We start from the raw sequence: 6,503 nt of genomic DNA, 5'->3' as shown, positions 1-6,503 counted from the left end.
CAAAACCCTGTCTACACACACACACACACACACACAGACACACATATTAGCCAGGTGTGGTGGCACACACCTATAGACTTAGCTATTTGGGAGGCTGCATCAGAAGGATCACTTGAGCCCAGGAGGTCAAGGCTGCAGTGAGCCGTGATCACGCCACTGCACACCAGCCTGGGTGAGAGAGTGAGATCTTGTCTCAAAAACAAAATAAAACAAAATACCAGTATTGTGCAGGGAGCAGAAGGAGCAGAGGGAGCTGGAGTTAGACAGGGCTTCTTGGAGGCAGAGACATTTGATCTGACTCCTCAGGGTCAAGCAGGAACGGTCCCAGTGATGAGATAGGTGGAATGTCTTAAAGGAATAGAATCTGGAGATGAAATATATCTGAGAAGTAGCCCGAAGATAAAATGGGTGAAATTTGCTCAGCAAAGTCAAGTGACATCATGGAAAGCCTGCTGGGTTGGCAGACCACATGGTGACCTCAGAAGGTTATTTCTTTCCCATGTACCTGGGCCCAAAGCCAGCTAACAGGAGGTGAGGAAGGAAGGGCTGGGAGAGGAAGCAGCAGCAGGAGGTGTGGGTTATGGTCTGAGAGTCCAGCAGGAGTGCTCAGCCGACGTTTTCCCAAGATGGACCAGAGACTGCTTTGCAGGCTCGGGGGACAATTCATACACATCAAATCGTCTCTCTCTCTTCTAAAACATATCTTTGTATTTTCAGATTTCAAAAATAATACATGTATAAGACACTTAAATCACAAAATGATTTAACATAGAGAATAAAAATCTCCAGTTATTTGGCCAAGTGTGAAGGCTAATGCCTGTAATCCCAGTGCTTTGGGAGGCAGGATAATCACTTGAGACCAGGAATTCAAGACCAGCCTGGGCAACATGGTGCGACCTTGTGTTTAAATTTAAAAATTAGACTAGGAGAACCATTCCAGCAACCCGACCACAGCTGGTCTTCCCTGGACACCGTGAACCATACTGTCCAAACCTTCTTCACTCCGCCAACACCGACCGTCCCCCAAGCTATGAGATGCTAAAGGAGCACAGGATGGATGTGCTGGGGACGCCCCACAACCCTGCTCCCCCAACATCCACTGTGATCCACATCCGCAGTGAGACCTCCGTGCCCGACCATGTTGTCTGGTCCCTGTTCAACACCCTCTTCATGAACTCCTGCTGCCTGGGCTTCATCGAGGTCGCCTACTCCATGAAGTCTAGGGACAGGGAGATGGTTGGTGACCTGACCGGGGCCCAGGCCTATGCCTCCACCGCCAAGTGCCTGAACATCTGGGCCCTGAGGGTGGGCAACATCATGACCATTCTGCTGATCATCATCCCAGTACTGATTCTGCAACCCCCAGTACTGATTCTGCAACCTATCAATAGATCGAGAAGAATCGTCCAGGCCAGGGGCCCTGCCGTGACCCATCTTCCCCGTACTCTGCCTTCCATTCCTCGCCCTGCCCCTGAGCCGAGTCCTGTCCAGCCCTTTATCCTCACACACTTTTCTACAATGGTGTTCAATAAAGTGCAGGTGTTCTTAGGAAAAAAAATGAGACTAAAAATTTAAAAATTAGCCAGGTGCGGTGGTGCCCATCTGCAGTCCCAGCTACTCGAGAGGCTAAGGTGGGAGGATCACTCGAGCTCAGCACTTTGAGGCTGCAGTGAGCTACGATGTCACCACTGCACTCCAGCAGAGTAAGACAGAGTGAGAGGCTGTCTCTAAAACAAACAAACAAAAAAAACCCTCCAGTAACTACTGTTAACAATTTAGGCCGGGCGTGGTGGTTCACGCCTGTAATCCAAGCAGTTTGGAGGCCAAGGCGGGTGGATCACCTGAGGTTGGGAGTTCAAGACCAGCCCAACCAACATGGTGAAACGCTGTCTTAAAAACAAACAAACAAAAAAAACAATTTAGAGTATATTCCTTCAGATTTGTTTATATGTGAACACTAATCTACATGTATATATTATTTATTTATTTATTTATTTATTTATTTATTTATTTTTTGAGACAAGGTCTCATGCTGTCTCCTAGGCTGGAGTGCAGTGGCACGATCTTGGCTCACTGCAACCTCCACCTCTTGAGCTCAAGTGATTTTCCCACCTCAGCCTCCCTAGCAGCTGGGACTACAGGCATGTGCCACCACACCCAGCTAATTTTTTGTAATTTTGGTAGAGATGGGGTTTCATCATGCTGTCCAGGCTGGTCTCAAACTCTTGGACTCAAGTGATCCAGCTGCCTCAACCTCCCAAAGTACTGGGTTACAGGCATAGGCCACCGCACCTGGCCTACGTTACATATATTTTAAAATAGATTATGTCGAGTCAGGCACGGTGGCTCACACCTGTAATCCTAGCGCTTTGGGAGGCTGAGGTGGGTGGATCCCCTGAGGTCAGGAGTTCAAGACCAGCCTGGCTAACATGGTGAAACCCTATCTTAAAAATAAATAAAAAATAAATAAATAGAGCATGTCTCCGTGTGTATGTGTGTGTGTGTGTGTGTGTGTTAAATTTTATACAGAGACAGTGTCTTGCTCTGTTGCCTAGGCTGCAGTACAGTGGCTTAATCACAGCTCAGTGCATCCTCAACCTCCCAGTCTCAAGTAATCCTCCTACCTCAGCCTCTGGAGTAGCTAGGACTACAGGCACCCACCACCATGCCCAGCCAATTAAAAAAAAAAATTGTAAAAACAAAGTCTTCCTCCGTCAAGCAGGCTGGTCTCAAACTCCTGGGCCCAAGTGATCTTCCTACCTCGACCTCCCAAAGTGCTGAGATTATAGGCATGAGTCACGCCACCTGGCCCTTATATAAGGTTTTAAACAGAGCTTCAAAATACATAAAGTTAAAACCAATGGAACTGAAAGGAGAAATAGATAAATCTACCATTATGGCAGGAAACTACCACTACTCTCCCAATAATCAATAGAACAAGTAGACAGAAAATCATGAAGGCAATAGAACACCTAAATAGCACTAGCAACCAGCTTACCCTAATTTATATTTCAGGGACACTCCACTCAACAACAGCAGAATACATATTCTTTTCAAATGCCCATGGATCATTCACCTTAAAATAGACAACATTCTGGGCCACAAAACAAACCTTAACAAACTTAAAAGAATGGAAATCACAGAAAACGTAGCCTATGTCCATAATATTATTAAATTAGAAATCAGTAACAGAAAGATGTTTGGCACATCCCTAAATATTTGTTTTGTTTTTTGAGATGGAGTCTCACTCTGTCACCCTGGCTGGAATGCAATGGCACAATCTCAGCTCACTGCAACCTCTGCCTCCCAGGTTCAAGTGATTCTCCTGTCTCTGCCTCCGGAGTAGCTACGATTATAGGCGCACGCCACCATGACCAGCTAATTTTTGTATTTTTCATAGAGACGATGAGGTTTCACCACGTTGGCCAGGTGGTCTCAAACTCCTGACCTCAAGTGATCTGCCTGCGTTGGCCTCCCAAAGTGCTGGGATTACAGGCATGAGCCACTATGCCCGGCCACAAATCCCTAAGTATTTAGAGAGTAAAACAAGGCACTTCTAAATAACCCATAGACCAAAGCTGATGTTATAAGTGAAATTGGGAAATATTTCGAAATAAAGGAAGATGAAAACGTATCAAAATTTGTGAGATACCGTGAAGCAGGGCTTAGAGGGAAACAGAGCATTAAACACTTAGATTAGAAAATAAGAGGCCAGGCACAGCGGTTCACGCCTGTAATCTCAGCACTTTGGGAGGCTGAGGTGGACAGATCATTTGAGGTCAACATAGTGAGACTCCATCTCAAAAAAAAAGAAAAGAAAATAAGAAAGATCTCAAATCAATAACCTAAACACCTGCTATAAAAAACTAGAGGCCAGACGTGGTGGCTCACGCCTGTAATCCCAGCACTTTGGGAGGCCAAGGAGGGCAGATCATGAGGTCAGGAAATTGAGACCATCCTGGCTAACATGGTGAAACCCCATCTCTACTAAAAATACAGAAAATTAGTTGGGTGTGCTGGTGAGTGCCTGTAGTCCCAGCTACTCAGAAAGCTGAGGCAGGAGAAATGCTTGAACCAGGGAAGCAGAAGTTGCAGTGAGCCGAGATCACAGCACTACACTCCAGCCTGTGCACTAGAGACTCCATCTAAAAAAAAAAGAAAGAAACTAGAAAAAAATGAGCAAATTAAACCCAAAGCAGACAAAAGGAAGGAAATAATAAAGATAGAAGAGAAATCAATGAAATTGTCCAGGCCCAATGACTCAGCCCTGTAATTCCAGCACTTTGGGAGGCCAAGGCAAGTGGGTCACTTGAGGTCAGGAGTTCGAGACCAGCTTGGCCAACATGGTGAAACCCCCGTCTCTACTAAAAATACAAAATTAGCCAGGCATGGTGGTGCGCACCTGTAGTCCCGGCTACTTGGGAGGCTGAGATGGCAGAACCACTTGAACACAGGAAGCAGAGGTTGAAGTGAGCCGAGACAGCCCTCCAGCCTGAGTAACTGAGTGAGTCACTCAAAAATAGATAGATAGATGACAGATAGATAGATAGATAGATAGACAGATAAAATTGAAAACAAACAATAGAGGAAATCGATGAAACCAAAAGCCAAAAGCTAGTTCTTTGGGAAAAAAATCAGTAAAATTGATAAACCTTTGCTCAGACTGACCAGAAAAACAGAGAAGAGACACAAACTATAAATAACAGAAATAGGAAGACATCACTATAGACTGTAAAAACATTAAAAGAATAACAAAGGAATACTGCAAACATAAATACCCATACATTTGACAACTTAAATAAAATTGTTAAATTCCAACTGGCCAGGCGCGGTGGCTCCCTCCTGTAATCCCAGCACTTTGGGAGGCTGAGGCAGGCAGATCACTTGAGGCCGGAAGTTTGAGACCAGCCTGGCCAACATGGTGAGACCCTCTTTCTACTAAAAGTACAAAAATTAGCTGGCTGTGGTGGCGCACCCCTGTAATCCCAGCTACAGAAGAGGCTGAGGCAGGAGAATCTCTTGAGCCTGAGAGGCGGAGGTTGCAGTGAGCTGAGATTGCGCCACTACACTCCAGTGTGGGCAACAAGAGCTAAAGTTCGTCTCAAAAAATAATAATAATAAATTAATTAATTAAACTAAAAGGTAAAATTCCTATACATCAGGATTTTAAAAATTTTCTATCTTCCGTGCTGTGTGGGAATTTTTTTCTTCTTCTTTTCTTTTGAGATAGGATCTCACTCTGTCACCCATGCTAGAGTGCAGTGGAGCAATCACTGCAGCCTCAGCCTCCTGGGTTCAAGTGATCCTCCTGCCTCAGCCTCCTCAGTAGCTGGGATCACAGTTTGAGGGCACTAGCCCCAGCTAATTTTTGTATTTTTTGTAGAGACAGGGACTTGCTATGTTGTCCAGGCTGATCTCAAACTCCTGGGCTCAAGCAATCCTTCTGCCTTGACCTCCAAAAATGCTGGGATTACAGGTGTGAGGTACCACACCACACCCAGCCCACATATAATTTTTTAAACAAAGTGAAAGACACAAACAGCCAAACTCACTCAAAAAGAAATAGAGGATTTTGACTGGGTATGGTGGCTCACACCTATAATCCCAACACTTTGGAGTTGGGATTATGAGCCCAGGAGTTTAAGATCAGCCTGGGCAAGACTTCATTTTTCATTTCTAAAAAAAAAAGAAGAGTTTCAGTCTAGCATGTAAAGAGCTTGGAAATCACTTCTACATTCAAACAAGTAAAAAGCTGAACAAACTGAAAAATCAACTCTTCTTCTTTTTTTTTTTTTTGAGACGAAGTCTTGCTCTATTATCTAGGCTGGAGTGCAATGGAGTGATCTCTGCTCACCATAACCCTCTCTCCTGGGTTCAAGCAATTCTCCAGCCTCAACCTCCTGAGTAGCTGGGATTACAGGCACGTGACACCATGCCCAGCCAATTTTTGTATTTTTAGTAGAGACGGGGCTTCACCATCTTGGCCAGGCTAGTCTCGAACTCCTAACCTCAGGTGATCCACCCGCCTAGGCCTCCCAAAGTGCTGGGATAACACACGTGAACCACCAAGCCTAGCCTGAGAAATGTTCTATATCTCTACTATCCAATACGGTAGCCACTTAGACGCATTCAGCCATGAAGCACTTGAAATATGGCAAGTGTGACTGAAGAAATGAATTTTCCATTTTATTTAATTTGAATTAATTTGAATTTATGGCCAGGTGTGGAGGCTCACGCCTATAATCCTAGCAGTCTGGGAGGCGGAGGCAGGCAGGCTGCCTGAGCTCAGGAGTTCAAGACCAGCCTGGCCAATATGGTGAAACCTTGTCTCTACTAAAAATACAAAAACTTAGCCAGGTGTGGTGGTGGATGCCTGTAGTCCCAGCTACTTGGGAGGCTGAGGCACGAGAATCGATTGAACCTGGGAGGCAGAGGTTGCAGTGAGCTGAGATCACAGCACTGCACTCCAGCCTGGGTGGCAGAGCGAGACTCCATCTCAAGAA

General features: G+C 45.4%; 1 pseudogene; it reads left to right on the top strand.

The window, feature by feature from the left end:
- The first annotated feature begins 469 nt into the window (after nucleotides 1–469).
- Nucleotides 470–6,503, top strand: part of LOC108294283 — a 9,743-nt pseudogene continuing 3,709 nt past the window's right edge.

The sequence above is a fragment of the Cebus imitator genome, unplaced genomic scaffold, assembly GCF_001604975.1.
Source record: "Cebus imitator isolate Cc_AM_T3 unplaced genomic scaffold, Cebus_imitator-1.0 Scaffold573, whole genome shotgun sequence".
In the NCBI taxonomy this organism is placed as follows: Eukaryota; Metazoa; Chordata; class Mammalia; order Primates; family Cebidae; genus Cebus; species Cebus imitator.
The sequence above is the reverse complement of the archived record's forward strand: the minus strand, read 5'-3'. Positions and strand labels throughout refer to the sequence as shown.